The following is a 16,734-nucleotide window of genomic DNA, read 5'->3' as shown; positions in this document are numbered from 1 at the left end:
GGCTTGAAGAACTGCACCCAAATAGAATTCTCCCTCAACAAATGCTATTTTGAAAAGAAACAAGCTAGTAAACACTGTGAGTTTAAAAGATTATATATACCAAAGTAATTGAAATGCGTGGATATGGGTTTGGGGATTATGGAGAAGACTAGCATGGATATCAGTTCATATCCCCTGCTTTAAATTTTACATCCAGCTTTATTTTAAATGTATAAGTATGTTAAGCCATATAATTCCCTGGATTATTTACATTCTAGTCAGGATGACTATTGAAGGATAGTGTAATTACAAAGTACAATTTCCAAGCTGAATGAAATTGCTTGTTGTGTAACAGGTCTGACCTCTGAAAATGTCAAAAACAAATACTAGTAGGTCATGGTTAGAGGTAAAAGATACGCAGCCCTCCTGGTTAGCATATGAAATGAAGGGTGGTCTCTGAATTGATTGAACCATTTTTTCTGCTGTTTGTCAAACTCAGAGAAAACATTGAAATTTGAAGTACATTTTCCTTTCCAATTTTCTTTTTTATTTCTCAGCATAGTATTAGAAATTGGCTACTGGTCCATCATATTCAAGACTGCACAATGAGCAACTCTTTGGGTGGTAGAATGAAACATAGCTAACTACTAAAGTTCAATGTGTGAGATTTTATTGGCTCTCTGAGCAGACAGCAGCATCTCCCCAGTTCTGTATCAGCAACTCTAATGTGCCAGGCTCTTCTTCTCTGCCCCATTCTGACATCTACCTCTCTTTTTCCTTTTTTTGAGACAAGGTCTCATTCTGTCACCCACATTGGAGTGGAGTGGCATGATCACGGCTCACTGCAGCCTTCACCTCCAGGGCATAAGCGATCCTCCCACCTCAGCCACCTCAGCCCCTCTAGTAACTGGAATCACAGGCACATACCACAACACCCAGCTAATTTAAATTTTTTTTTTTTTTTTTTTTTTTTTTTTTTGTAGAAACAGGGTCTCCCTATGTTGCCCAGGCTGCTCTTGAACTCCTCAGCTCAAGCGATCCTCCTGCTTTGGCCTCCCAAAATGCTGGGATGACAGGTGTGAGCCAACATGCCTCGTCTTTAACTCCCATTACTTAATTCAACTTCATGAGATGATTCAGTAAATGATGGGCAGGTGGCAGAGGTACATAAGATAGTGTTAGGTATTATAGGCAAAATATGAGCACAGAGCATGCAATTACAAGCAAAAGCTAGCAATAATTCCCATTTCCTTGCTAATATTTCCTCATATGAAATGAATTGTTGTATACAATCAGTGCTTAGCTGGTCCTCTTCCATGTGATCATCACTTTCTAGAATATAAGTGTCTAAATTCATGCTGAAATGAGAAGAGCTTAATTTTTTCCAAATTCATTTTCATTCTGACATCAATCTACAGTTACATTTCTGTTTGCTCCTCTATCATCTAATTCCAGTCACTTCTACTGGAGGGAAAGGGGGAGGATTTCACAACCTAAATTCTTAAATCAGTTTTTCTGGTTATCTACTGCTTCATAACAAACTATGCATGTGACATTTATTATATCTCATGATTTCATGAGTCAGTAATTTTGGCAGGACTCAGTTAAGCTGTCCATTTTTGTTTGTTCTCAATTAATAGAGGAATTAACTTCTCTTTTAGTTTATGGGATACATTCTTGACTATAAGAGACTAGAATACAAGATGAATACCCTGCATATGAAGATTACTTTAGGAACCATAGTCTGAAATGGAGTATATAATAAGAGACAGGGAAAGGAATCCTTGACCTGTAAACCCCAAGGCCTAATTCTTAGTATACAGGAAGTTCTCAAATTCTCTTTTTTTTTTAAGTTGTGGTAAAATACACGTAACATATAATTTGTCACCTTAATCATTTTTAACTGTACAGTTTAGTAGTGTTAAGTACATTCACATTATTGTACAACCAGTCTTCAGAACTCTTTTCATCTTGCAAAACTAAACTCTATGCTCATTAAACAATAAATGCTCATTCTTCCCTCACCTTCAAGCTCTTGGTAACCACCATTCTGTTTTCTATCTCTACAAATTTGACTACTGTAGGTACCTTATATAGGTGGAGTCATATAGTATGTGTCTTTCTTTGACTGGCTTATTTCTCTTAGCATAGTATCCTCAAGTGTCATTCATGTTGTAGCATGTGTAAAAATTTTCTTCCTTTTTTAAGGCTGAATAATATTCCATTGTATGTGCATGCCACATTTTGTTTATCCATTCATCTGTTGGTGGACACTTACGTTGCTTTCACCTTTTGGCTATTGTGAATAATAGATGTACAAATATGTCTTTGAAACTCTGCTTTCAATTCTTTTGGATATATGTCCAGAAGTAGAGCTGCTGGATCATATGGTAACTTTATTTTTATTCTTTTGAGGAGTTGCCATACTGCTTTCCATAGCAGCTCTACCATTTTATATTTACATTTCTATCAATCAATAGTGTACAAGTGTTCCAATTTCTCCACATCCTTGTCAAAACTCATTCTTTTCTTTTTAAATATTAGCCACTATGGAGAATGTGAGGTGATATTTCATTGTAATTTTTTTATTTTGTGATTTCCCTAATGATTGGTGGTGCCAAGCATCCCTTCATGTGCTTTTTGGTCATTTGTATATCTTCTTTGAAGAAATGTCTATTCAAGTGATTTGCCCATTTTCTAATTAGGCTGTTTTTATTTTTGTTGTTGAGTTGTAGGAGTTCTTTATGGATGTGAATATGAACCACTTGTCAGGTATATGATCTGAAAGTATTTTCTCCCATTCTGTAGGCTGCCTTTTCTCTGTTGATTTTATCCTTTGATGCACATCAACATTAAATTTTGGCATAGTCTGACTTATCTATTTTTACTTTTGTGGTCTATGCTTTTAGTGTCATATTTAAGAAATTATCGCCAAATCCAATCCCATATGTTTTCTTCTAAGAGTTTTATAGTTTTACTCTTAGGTTTGTAATCCATTTTGGGTTTTCTGTATACATAGCTTAAGGTAAGGGTTCAACTTCATTCTTTTGCATATGGATATTCGCTTTTCCCAGTATCATTTGTTGAAGAGAATATCCATTGAATGGTCTTGGTACTCTTGTCAAAAATCATTTGACTGTACATGTGAGGATTTATTTCTGGGTTCTTGATTCTATTTTCATTGGTCTATATGTCTGTCTTTATACCAGTACCACATTGTTTTGACTACTGAAGCTTTGTAATAAGTTTTGAAATCAGGAATTATGGCATTCAATTTTGTTATGCTTTTTCAAGATTGTTTGGCTATTTGAGGTCCCTTGAGGTTCCATATGAATTTTAGGATAAATTTTTCTATTTCTACCAAAAGCCACTACTGGGATCTTGATAGGGCTTGCATTAAATTTATAGATTCTTTTGGGTAGCATTGACATCTTAAATATATTGCCTTCCAATTCATGAACACAAGACATCTTTCCATTTATTTGTGTCAAATTCTTTTTTTTAATGTAAAATAAGACCAGTCACAAGTTTATTCTGTAATTTTTCTATAACAGGCATTCAATTCTGTACAAAATTGCAAACGTTTATTTTTAATATTTACATTTGGGTCTGTAAACAAAGCTGGTAAAAAAATCCTAAGAATTTCCATACATATTTATAAAAATTTCAAGAATATGATCCTTATCACTTCTGAAAAGTATGCATTTTTTAAATTCTAAAAGCCAGGAAATGTAGAAGTTGAAGGGGACGAGAAAAACGCTGTTAACAGATTATCTGAATTTTCCTCTTCCCAAATATCTAAAACATTGCATATACCACTCTTTTCCGTGTAGCTTGTGAAACCCAAAAATTCTGATTTCTCTTCACTAGTCTGAAACAAGTCTAGTAAAGACTGTACCGGTGAACTACAAATTCTGTTTTCTTCTTGTGTAATAAATTCAGTTCTTTTATCAAATTCAGCATTTGGTTCCAGATTTTCTTTTCTATTTTGTCCCAATAATATTTTCACTTTTCGATGTATTTTACCAGAAGGTAAACTATCCATATTCTTGATGTCACATTCATTGGGTTCCACAGGAGGAGTATGGGATGGAGCCTTTGCCTGAACAGTTAGGTGCTCTTGTGAACTGTTTATTGTTATCAGATCAGAATCATGAGTAAATATTGAATAAAGGTCCTTTTCCTTGAGATCCTTTGCTGGAAAAAGCACAGGATCTGACTTTTGTTTTGGTTGAGATGCACTATTATCCGTACTGAAATCAGAAACATGTACAGATGCCTGTATGTTACATTTATAGTGATCTACCCTTAGTTCTTCTAAGTCATTTTCACTTAATGTCTGTTCGGAAATGTCAAGAATGCATTCCTGTTTGTTTTTATGTAGAGGTAGCTGTGTAAAATTCTGTCTTGTGTCATTTTCAGCTGTACTTAACATGGAACATTTATTACTCATTTTCTCATTAAGCCCTCTCAATTCATTTGAAGGGTGGGGGATGGGCTCTGAAATAAACAGAAGCTTTTTTTCAGTTTCCTGGGTCTCTTTATACAGGAAATTCTGCTCCATCACCGTTATATCATCTTCCCGGCAATCTTTCTGAGAAATATGTTACAATTCCACTTTTTCCTTTTGTTCAGTCTTTTTCAGGACACTTGCAGAAACAGGAGAAAGGGATCCAACACTGTATTTTATTAGTTTCTAGATCTTCATATTTCTGCAAGCGACATTCACAATATCCTTTTTTCTTTTTCTCTTTCAACTAGAGTTGAATTGAGGTTCCACCATACTTATCGCCATCTGTTTGGATTCTTAGTTTAACCTGAGTTTGCTTTTGCATATTAGATGGCTTGTCTACATCAAATGGACTGCAGGGCTTCTGAACAGAATAATTTATAAAAGGCATATTGGTCAGCTGAAGATAAAATGGCCTGTAAAGTTGGCTCATATCTTCCACCTTTACAAAAGGCTTTTTGAGTCTTCCTGTTCTTGTTTTTTGTGCACCACTACCAACTCTTTTGCCCCCATCTCTTACTGAAGTCCTTGATTTCTTGAGTAAATACAACTCCTTTTTCTTTTGTTCAACGTAGTATCTAATGTCATCAATATGAAGAATTTTTACTCCCCATGACAAGGCATTTGATAATATACGATTTAAAGGAATAAAATCATGATCCTTGATAGCTTTTTCAACTAATAATTTTCCTCTGCTTAAACACACTGTGTCTGGTGACTTAAATGAACTTCCATCATGGCTGGGATGAGGTGAAGTGGTTTCTGCAGTATTTGCAGATTCTGGACTTGGTACAGGAGAAATTCGACCCAAGGTTTGTGCAAATTTAGCTTCCCTTTTATTTGAAATAAGATAACTAATACCTTTGCTGAGAAATTCTTCAACTCGCCCTCCCAGATCCTTAATGTCCTTTTGCAGTTTTTCAGATATGGTGACAGAAGGTAAGTCAAGGTAAAATACTTTTCCCCAAAGTGGCTTACATTTGGATTTTTCTGGCCTGTTATCAGTTTTCAGAGATTTCAAAGATGGTCTGTTTTTTCATTTTTGACTTGGATTTCACCCTGGAAATGTCCTTTACTGTGGATCCTCATGGCTCCGGAGTTCATGGCAGTCGCCCGGCACCTACATGCTGGGTCCGGAGAAAGTGTCGCGCCGGGCAGCAGCGAAAGCAAGGATTCCCCAAGGCTGTTGATAGGACGGCCGCCTCGCTCCTTCCGCGTGCTACGGCCTTTACGCAGTAGAGGTACCGCGTCTGCGGGTCGGGTTTCCGGGGCCGGATCCGGCTCCGGCTCCAAGGCGCGGAGGAGGAAGGCGCAAAGCACAAACGAGTGGGCTGCGGCGGTTGAAGATTTGAAAATGCGTCACGCGGCCGCGGCGCCTATACGCGCGCCGTCAAATTCTTAACATAGACTATAAACCAAAAACCTTGCTATTTTATATAAGAAAGAAATTCAATGGTTTAGATTTTCTGCCTTAGCATAAAGCAATATTTGCAGTACTAAAATTAAATATATCTCCCAATCTTACTCTAGGGTTAAAACGAAAATATTGCACATCAAACTTTATTTAAATAATATCCCCCATTGGCAACTTTTGAAATGTATAAACATCTCTTCTTGGCAAGTGAGCATTATCTATATCCTTGTCATTTTCCATGTCTCCAGAAGTATCTGTGAGTGAACATTCAGAGATTTGTCTTGATATATTCATAAATTCATATAAGACTCCAAACTCTTTGAAAAAAAGGACAATATCCCTTTTTTCTTAATACCTTCCCTCCTCATACTCAGATATTTCTTGGTTACTGGAACCACGGGGACAAACAAAATTAGTTGCCAACTACCTAATCATATCAACAGTTTAACTCTTAGCAAACATTATCTAATTGTTTTACTGTATCTTTAAAAATCTACACCCAGATACAACAGAGGGGTTTAACCTTATCTCAAGCTCTGTTTCAGGGAAAAATCCTAAGTAAGCACTTCAGCATTACTAAGAAGAATTCAGCAACTCTAAGAAGCATTACTTCTTATTTTGGGGAGCACTAATCCCTTATTATCATTCACCAGCTCTGGCTCATAGTCTGAAGGCAAAGAGGTTTTTGCCTCAGTAGCATTTGCTCATCTCTACTCAACAATGACTGCTGCAAGTTGCGCTTTGGCCTTGATGGAGTTATTTTTAAGTGCTCAAACTATTTTCTTTACTTTTAAATAATGTAATAACTATTATAAGAATGAAAATCATTTAAATACTTTTAAAATATAATTTTTCATGACAGATGCATGAGCTCTTTTGTGCTATTATGGACACAATCGGTACTAGCATATTAAAGGGTGAATGAAGTAAATGAGAGGTTTCAGATGAAAAAGTAAGCTGTCTAACAAATGTGCTTTACTTTATCATAAATTAATAATAGAAACAATAAAACAAACTCAACTTCTTCCAGATTAGTTATATGCTAGAAATTCTTTAGAGACTAAACTTTTGCTAGTATTATATTTGTTTTCTCACTGTATCATGCAGTACAATCAGGAAATACATAGAAGTTTTGAGTCCTTTATGGAAGGATCAACCCTCTTTTCTTTTTATACAAACTTGAGGTAGCAAAATGGCACTAATGGTTTTCATGATGAAGACATTTTTATGGTTTTACTGGATAATTAATAAAATACATAAATGACACCAGGGAAATGCTAATGTGTTTTCCATTGCCACGAGATGCCCCATCTTAGAAACTTGATTTTTCAGACACGTTCTACTCAATTAGAATAGGTTTGCCATCTTAACATAACTATTCCCTAAATCATATTACAAGATTATCGAAGTTCAATGTCTGTACAAAAGTGGCTCCAGTTAAGCTTTCATGCTAAGTAAATGGAAAATGCCATCATTTTAAATTTGATCCAGTAGATTATCATAAAATACAGACTCCAGAATAGTAGTGTGTTTTGCTGATTTCTCTAATTTGTTTAGTTTTCCTCTAGGGGCACTCATATACTTCTAAGGAATGGCAGACCTTGAAATTCTAGGTCTTCCTGTAAATAATGAAAGGAAGGGAATGTGGGAAGAAAAGCAACCAAGGGAAGGATACAGAAGTAACTAATTAAATGAGGGGCTTGTCCTGGGTAGAATGGAATTAAAGAACAGAGGTGTGCTCACCACCTATGGAAAACCAGCCACAGCCAATTTAAAGGTCTTTTTTTACCACTACAATGAATACTCCAAGCCCTTCCTTTAGTCCCATAACTATGGTGTATACATTTACTTGCAATAGCATGTCAGGGAGCTGTGGAATTGGGCCAAGTTCATGAAGGGTCTAACACAGAAAAGCAGATTTTTAAAATTTCAAGTTCTAGCCCCAGTGGCTTTAAAGAGACGCGTGCAATATTGTGTTGAAAAGAATCCTGAAGTAATGTTCCAGACTCCCCACAAATGAGTCCTGTGACTGATTAACAACATCTGCAAGGTGAAGGAGAATGAAGAGATGTTATGCATGAGGTATTTGTTATCCTTGGTTATGGGTACCATGTTAGGAGTTTCTCCAGATCAATAATACACTACCAAGGAAGAATATGCCCTAAAAGAGCAAAGTTCATTGAGGATGTACATTTGATTCTGTCCTTTTCTGTGGAATTTTAATATATCTCTCCCCAGTATGCTTCAGCATTTGCCAAGAGTCTTAGGGATGTTGAAATAAAATTTACATATTTAATTTTCAATCCATAAGGTTAAAAATGCATTTATTTATTCCTAAAAAACGACTTGATTTCATTTTCTCTCCTAGAAATAGTGAAACAATAGCCTTAAAAAATTAAGCACAACCACCCTGCTTTATGCATATTCACAAGTCCATCCAGTACAAAGTGCACAGTATGAATGATTTTACTTAGTTTTGTTTTTTTTAAAGGATGAATCCTAATTTCCACATAATTAAATCTAATGACTTTTAATCACAATCCTCCTAAATATCAAAGAATTACCTGCACCTTGAAGGTTCTTGAACTTTTTTGGAATTGCCCTTTTAAAAAAGATCATGGGGCGGCTGCTGGAAGGCTTTCTTCTTGATTTACAACTCACACATAGATTTAAGGAGAGTGTAATTACCAGATACAATCCCTAAACAGAACTGAATTGCTTCCTGGGTGCCAACCTTGTTGCAGACTGACCTTCAAAGGGAACAAAACAACACTGCAGCTCTGTGTCCTTGTTAGATTTTAGCAGGATAGAAAACTTTTTTTTCCTAGGCACAAATGAGACAAGGAAAGCTATTGTTACTTATCCTTTGAGAATTTTTATCTACTTGGTCAGAGGACAAGAAATCCCAGTTATCATTGTCATTCCTTAAAAACAAAACAAAACATATTAAAAGAGCAATTCTGAAAGATCTACAATAAATCACTTGCTCTGAAAATTGAACCAACCCAACAGTCTCTAAATCAGCCACCTACTTGTTCTTCCCTGAAGAAAACAAAAATCAGTTATTGTCCATGAGGCCGCGGTGGGAGACGGACCATGGAAAACCCTAAGTTAGGAAATAGGATCTCATCTCCCAGGTTAGTTCATATTCTGGAAATAATCAAGTTGAATTTCTCTACTTTACTGTGCAAAAGAAGATTTCTTCACTGGCAGGTTTTCTTTTTCTCCTCTCCAATCATTATGTATAGTAAGTGTTAGGTTGTTATACCCTTTCTTTTTCTCTGGAAATAAAGCATTTTGCTGTGTTCAACATTCTCATTAGTGTTTGGATAATTAGTTGGTGCGGTGGGAAAAAATTCTACAAACATCATTTGGCTGGTAGAATTTGCAGGCCAGAGCTTTTTACTGCCTTCACATATACACATACATACAAATGTGCATGTGTACCTGCATGCACACAAACACACACATTCATATGCTGGAATGCATGTGTGCACACATACTCTTTCTCTCCATTCCTTCATATCATACAAAACAGCCAAATACAATCCAATAACTATTATTAGCCAGGCTTCTAATTACTTTTCTGAGGCGGAAAATGAGGGCAGGTAAGGCATTTGTAGCAATCAGAATAGAGAATGCTAGTTCATCTTTCCTTTCTTAATTGTAACCATCCCTGCATGTCTCTCTCACCCACAAACTCACCGCCGCTACGCCTCCATACCATTCTACACATATTTAATAAAAGTATTTCACCGTGTTCTTTGGCGATAATTATTTTCACTCCCTTATACAAACACACTCAAAAAATACACTCTTAAAAGCTTTTTCTTTTTAAATCTTGCAGTGTGCGTGACAAAGTGTGAGGCATCTGACAGGCAGCCAGCCACCTGTGAAGATCGTTTTTAAACAGATGGTGCACAGCAAATTAGTTCAAATGTAGACATCACAATACAAACCCGGAAAATATTCACGGATGTGGATTATGATAATCCCATGACCCAGACCCATTGGTCAGTTGATTCTGGTTAGAATGAAAGACTTTGTTTGCTGAGAGTTTAAAAAAATATAAACTAGCAGCTTTGTATTTTGGGAATGAAAAATTGCTCTTAAGATTATGAAGGAGTCTTTCCTACATATTTCAAACACCTCATCCTTTCTGGCACTTGCATTTTTTCCCGTTGGCAACCAGATATCCCTTACCGACCTCTGTAACAGATTAATGAAGACTCTTAACATCCTGGCTTCTGCCTGCCTTTCCCATTCTTCCCTTTCCCCTCTTGGTCCTTAGCAGGTCACGCTTTACTAGTATTGATCCATTCTCCAGATGGTCTGCACTTGTTTTTATCTTCTCCTGGGCCTTCATAGATGCAGCTTGATTTCTAGGATACCTTTGCTGCCTTCCTTGAGTGTAAAATTCCTATTTACCTACCTAAGTGCTCCTTGTGTGTCACCCCACTGTGAAGATTCTCTGAATACATGATCGCCCTACTCCACCAAGGCAGAGTAAAGAACTTCTCCCTCCCCATAATCCCTGTTCCACAGTATCAACATTATTCTTACACCCACCTCCTTCCCTACACTATGAGCTCGGAGAGTGAAGCATCTGCTTCTTATTATCTCTCCTTCTCAGCACCTGGTCTGGTGTCTGGCATATATTCAATGGTCAGTAAACATTTGTTGAACAAAATTAGAAATGGTTACATATCTGTCCTGAGATTGTAAGTTTCTTGCAGGTCAGGACCATGTTTTGTTCAGTTCTCTTTAATATGAACCAGCAAAGTCACTTTCATGTAAGTACCTAATTAGTGTCACTGCACTTATTTGTAAGGGAGTGGGAAAACATAGCACCAGGAGTCAAGAGAATAGAGTTCTAGTCCTTTCCCTGCTAACAATTCATTAGGCAAGTTAGGATAGGTAATATAGCTTTTCTGAACATCAGTGTCCTTTTATGAAAAATGGAGAATAATCACACATTTCCTACTTCCATTACAGGCCACTAATGAGAATCAAACACATTTTCTAGATTGGGAAGTGCTTTGTGAAGCAAGAGGCAGGATAGTATAGTGAGGATGAGCTCACGCTCTTGAGTCAAATGGGCTCTGTTACCTGTTGTGTGACCTTGGCTACACTATGTTACCGAAACACCAGGGGTTGGTCTAGGTCTTGCTGTTCCCAGCACAGAATGCCAATCACTGAAACAATGTGTATTTCCAGGGCTGATGGCTTTATTTGGGTGCTGCAGACAAGGAGATGGGAGATCAGTCTCAAATCTGTCTCCCTTACTGACTCTAATTAGGGGTTTATATAACAGAAATCTAAGTACATGTAGGAAAATGGGAACTAGGGAGGGGTGAGGAAGATGAGTTGGTCAACAAGAAGCAGTTGGTTGGTTAGGCAGTCATCATGGGTGAAGGGCCTGACTCCTCATTGTCCAGATGCAGTGATCTGGTAAGTTTCAGTTCCTTGATACTGTCTGGGAGGCCTGATGTTTTGTTTCCAGAGAAAGGGATTCAGATAAGACAATGGTAAATTTCTCAAGCTTTAAGATTGGGAGGATGAATTTCTATGTTTATTCAAAAGAAACCATAAACATCAGTTATATGGAATAATTAGGCTGGTTTCAATTAGTTTATATCTCTGAGTCTCAGTTTCCCATCTGTAAAATAGAGATAATGATAGGGTCTACCTCATGAAGTTGCTATGGAGTTTAAATAATTTTTGTGAAGCACTTAGTGCCTTAACAACAAACAGTAAGTCCTAACAGATGATAGTTTTTTAAAAAATGACAGTTTAACAATTTATGTAAGTGCAGGATGTTATTATTACTCACTGATGAATTGTTCTTCAACTTTAAGACCAGTAAAAGGAGAGTCACTCAGATGGAAAAGAGAATACCATACTCTCCCTTCCCCTTGCATGACCTATCCTCCAGCCAGTTCTTGTGACTGTGTTGTCACAAGCAAGAGAGTCCACAGCAGATAATAATAGGTTCCCTTTCCACAGGGATGCAAACAGTATGGACAGCATACAGACTTCAGCCTTGTCAAGTGTTTTATCTGAACCCTCAGACATTCCCCCACTAAGAAGTGGGATTACTGTGATAGACAGGAAAAGTACACATATCTAGGCAATTCCTAGGGATAGACAGGTCTATTCCCTTTTCAATTTGCTGTTGCTCGCCATCACTGGTCCCAGACAACTGCCTCAGGCAGCTCTGACTTACGACTTTTCTAGGACTCTTTCTACCTTCCCCAAGCTTGGACACAGCTTTCCTTTATTAATCCAAAGCAAAGTTAACATTTTTAAATCTCAAGACTTGAGCATAAAATAAGCCAGTTGCAACAAGAAAATGTGAAATTGAATGTGAAATTCACTAGAGTCCTGTATTAACTACCTCTATCCTTAGCCCTGGATTAGGAGCCAAGCCTCACTTCTTCCCTACAAATAGGAGACCTTGTGATCATGTCACCACTATTTTTTGAAGTTTAGACTCCTGTTTCCCTGGGATGCATTAGAATACCAACTTCCATACCATTTCAGAAAGCACATTCATCACCATCTGTAGGGTAGGGCCTCTGTAATGTTTAGCAATACATTCTCCAAAATTGGAATCACTCAGTCTTGATTTCCTTGTACGAAACACTACACTAAATGTGTATTTTGAAAAAAAGGCTCAGTGAGAGCACAGTTCTACCAAAGATACCCCCGCTTTATGTTTCTAGGCAAAATACACATCTGCATGCCTAAAAAGGGTCACTCAAAGTTGTCCCTTCTACAATTAAGGGAGGGACTTAAACTAAGGTTGAATTCTAGCTTACCTCAAAGTGGACACTGCCTATGCCCACTATACCCTCCTTGCCATTTTATAATCTTCCACTTTGAAATAAAGATTTAGACTCCATCTACAGGAACAGGAAAAGCTACTAGAGCATTCAATGAGGAGTTTGTCCTTCCTTCATTTTATTAGGAGAACAAAATTGTACTACCAAGAACTAGGAACAGTGTCAAGAAACAACTAAACCTGTCATCTAATTATGAGCAGAAAGACCAACACAGTTAAATTATTATCTAATTTTTTGGTTCTTATTTGGAAATTATTTTAAATAGTCCTTATAGATTTAAACAATTTCCAAGAAATGTTTTCAAACACTCTTGCCATTTTAATACACCCATTGTGACCAAAAGTGAATAAACACATACTTTTCCCTGATATTCTGGAGAATGTTCCAAATAAGACACATTGGGAAAGCAAATAAAGGTGTCTGCCAATAAAAATTGTTGCTTCCCAATGAGTCTTCACATATCAGGAGATAGCCCTGATGCTAACATTTTTATCAGGGAAAGATGAAAAAATAGTGTAAGATGTTAATTTCCAGTGGAAGAAAATGAACTCTGGATTCAGATGCAGGTGAGGCTTGGGTTCAAATCCCAGGTCTGCTGCTTATTAGCTGCATGAACTTGAGGAAATTATTTAACCTTTTATTGCCTTAAATAACTTCTGTGTAAAATGGAGATAATGGGAGTAAATGTGTCATAGAGATTTCAGATTGTCCATGTAAATAAAGAATGTGCACATGCTGTCATGGTGTCCAGCGTGAAGCTCAATGCTCAATGTGCCTTAGCTATTATTGACATCATTATTGCTGCTGCTGTTATTAGGATAAGAAAAAAAAATCTAGCCCAAAAGAAAAGAAACTTATTCCTGTGACTAGTAAAATACTCCTTCTTTCCAAGATCCTTGCAAGTCTAGTTGCACTTAAATATTATGTGGGTGCAATGTCCTAGAATGGGGTAACAACAGTCATTGCTTCAGAGGAACTTGCCTTCTTCTGAGAATGCTGAAAAAAACAAAACAACACAAAACAAAAACAGCCATCTCCTCTAAATCTTTTGGATATGATTCATACCACCTTGTGGGTCTCTTCTTTAAAATTCCACTTTGTGTTTTTTATGCCCTCTGAAGTTCATATAAAATCAATATGTTGAAATCAGCTTTATGAGTATTAAATTTCTACAAAACACTTCTATTTGGAATTCAAGTCTCACAAAGCACTGATCCATGCTTTTTATTACTATTAGAATAAATGGATGCTGTGCTTTATTATACTTGTTGAATAGTGGGTAAAAGACCATGAAATATCCAAATAATCCAGGAATGGCTGCCTTAAAGTCCCCTGGGAAGAAGAGGGATTGCTTGCTAAGTCTTTAAAGAACAGCAAGTGTTAAGAAATTTGTTTTGACCCATTAAATTTATACTGGCTTCATAGCTTTCAGGCTTCTCTCACTATCTGCCTTTGCTGCTATCTAAAAGCTGCAATATGGAAACGATCAAGTTTTTGTTCATATGTTAACTGGGTTAGATGACTAAAATGAGATCAAACTAGATACTAGGTGGTTCCATCCTGCCTCTTGCATTGCTACTTGTTCAACTCAGCTTTTGACGAGTATTCTTTCGTTGATGAGAACAAACCCCAGAGAAATAGGAGTCACCTTAGTGAAGAAGTCTTAGAGATTCAAGAAAGACCCCTACTTAAGCCTAATTTAACTAGCTGTAAGTAAGTGAGACGTCTCAAAGGTATCCCCATCCTTAGTATTAGCATGCCCCTACAGCACAACAATGACATCCTAGTGAAGAAGGCTGCTGGAAGAATGCAGTTGCAGATACAAAGAAGTAAATAATGGCCAGGCTTCCTGGGGTGAGCTGTAAATCATAGTAGGGCTGTGCTAGGGAGGAGGTGGGGTGAAGAAGGTAGACATTAAGTCTAATATGGGTGTAAATGGTTGAGGTTTTTAAATGGACTGCATAACTGGGCCACATGCTCCCAATATGTTAGCCAATGGTATACTGCATGAACCTTTGCATTTTACTGCTGTGTAACATTGCAAAATGCAGCTGTTGGGGCCCTGGTTGCAGATGGTGGGTGGATGGCCAAATGCTTTCCAGGCAGCAGTGCCGGGTTTGGAAGAATCAAAAGGAAGGTTCATCAACCATTGAGATCCTTTAAATTTACAATCACAAACTCCCACAGAAACAAAATTAAAATCAACTAGAGAAACTAGATAAGTACATTTCTTTTCACTGACTGGGGCCTAATTTCCCTTAGGTATGCACACAGGCCCATAATCAGAGTGAGTGGATGTTATCTCCTACAAAACAAAAATTTAAGTAATTTTTGTAATTTTAAGTAATTTAAGTAATTTTTGTTTTCAATAAAAGATTTTTTTTGGTGCTGAAATTTTAACTGAGGGTCTTTGGTAAATTTCTTGCTTGGGAAAATGCATTAATACCTTTTGTTCATCTTACAGAGAACTCTGCCTTTCATGAAAGCTCATCCAAGGTAGAATAAAGTTCAGGAAATTGGAAAAATGAGAAACAACCAGTAAGAGAGTTAATTTCAGAGACGAAATATGTATAAATGTTAGGGTGAAGAATAGACATAAAAATACATATATTTTCAAATTTGCCATAATTTTTTAAATGTTTTGTCTTGAGCTCAGAAATCATAGTTTGGTCACAAAATGGTCAAGCCTACTCCATTCTTACCCTTTCAGTTTCAATGGACTTGCCCTTGCAGCCAATTCCAGGGGTAGGGGCTGGCTGGCTTAAGCCACTGGGTATGTTCTGTCTCCTAGCCACAGTGACAGAGGAAGAGACTCAATTCAGGCTAAATGGTAAAAAAAAAAAAAAAAAAAAGTTTGCTGGAAATTCTGTGAAAGGAACTCTCTCTCCTCATCTGTATCTCCTGCTGGAGTTGCTTGTTCTACAGGTCTTAAACTGCCCCCTGAATGGGATCCAGCCACGAGAATAAAGCTGACCCACATAAGGACCCAGAGCTGAGAGCTGGACATAAACTTTTATTTTTGGTCTTTCCTTTTTCTTCTTTTATTTTTAACTTAACTACATACCCTGTACAGTTTGTTTGACTGCTCTGAATCTCATGTTGAAATGTGATCCCTGATGTTGGAGGTGGGGCTTAATGGGAGGTGTTTGGGTCTTGGGTGCAGATCCATCTTGAGTAGATGAATGCCTTCCCTGGGATGGGGGTGTGAATGAATTCTTAACTCTATTAGATCCCAGGAGAGCTGGTTATTAAAAGAGCCTGGCACCTCCCCTCTCTTGCTGCCCCTCTTGCTGCCCCTCTTGCTGTGTGATTTCTGCACATGCTGACTCCCTTTCACCCTCTGTAATGAGCAGAAGTGGCCTGACAATCTCACTAGAAGCTGAGCAAATGCAAATGCCATGCTTCTTGTACAGCCTGAAGAGTAATGAGCCAAATAAACTCTTTTTCTTTATAAATTACCCAGCCTCAGGTATTCTTTTATAGCAATACAAACAAACTAAGACACTGGTCATGGGGATAGGCCATGGGATTAAACTTGCTCATTGTTATTTTCAGTGCTATTACTGTCACTATACCTAACTATTTGAATGCATTCGCTATTCATTATTAGGGAAGCAATGCAGTTTTAAACCCTTAATTCCATTCTACCTACTTCTAAAAAGAAATGTTAGATTCTCTAATCAGTCCTCAGAAATTATTCATTAAAGCATCAAGTTTACCCTTCCCAAATTATATATGAAGAAACTGGGCATTCAGGTCTTTGCCTGAAACACTGGAGAAATAAATGGCTAAGAGGAGAATATAGTTTTTCCCTTAAGTATTGTATCTATATACATTTCCAGACAAATCAAATAATTGGGAAAGATCAAGTCATAAAAACAAGCTATATTTGGGCCAGGCGTGGTGGCTCATGCCTGTAATCTCAGCACTTTGGGAGGCCAAGGTGGGTGGATCACGTGAGGTCAGGAGTTTGAGACCAGCCTGAC

At 37.3% G+C, this 16,734-nt stretch overlaps 1 pseudogene; it reads right to left on the bottom strand.

Annotated features, from left to right (window-relative positions):
• Positions 1–964: 964 nt before the first annotated feature.
• Positions 965–5,653, bottom strand: LOC129006205 (protein DBF4 homolog A-like; annotated as a pseudogene).
• Between the last annotated feature and the right edge of the window lie 11,081 nt (positions 5,654–16,734).

The sequence above is a fragment of the Pongo pygmaeus genome, chromosome 8 (genome assembly GCF_028885625.2).
Source record: "Pongo pygmaeus isolate AG05252 chromosome 8, NHGRI_mPonPyg2-v2.0_pri, whole genome shotgun sequence".
Lineage (NCBI taxonomy): Eukaryota > Metazoa > Chordata > Mammalia > Primates > Hominidae > Pongo > Pongo pygmaeus.
This window is presented reverse-complemented; position numbering and strand designations above follow the sequence as displayed.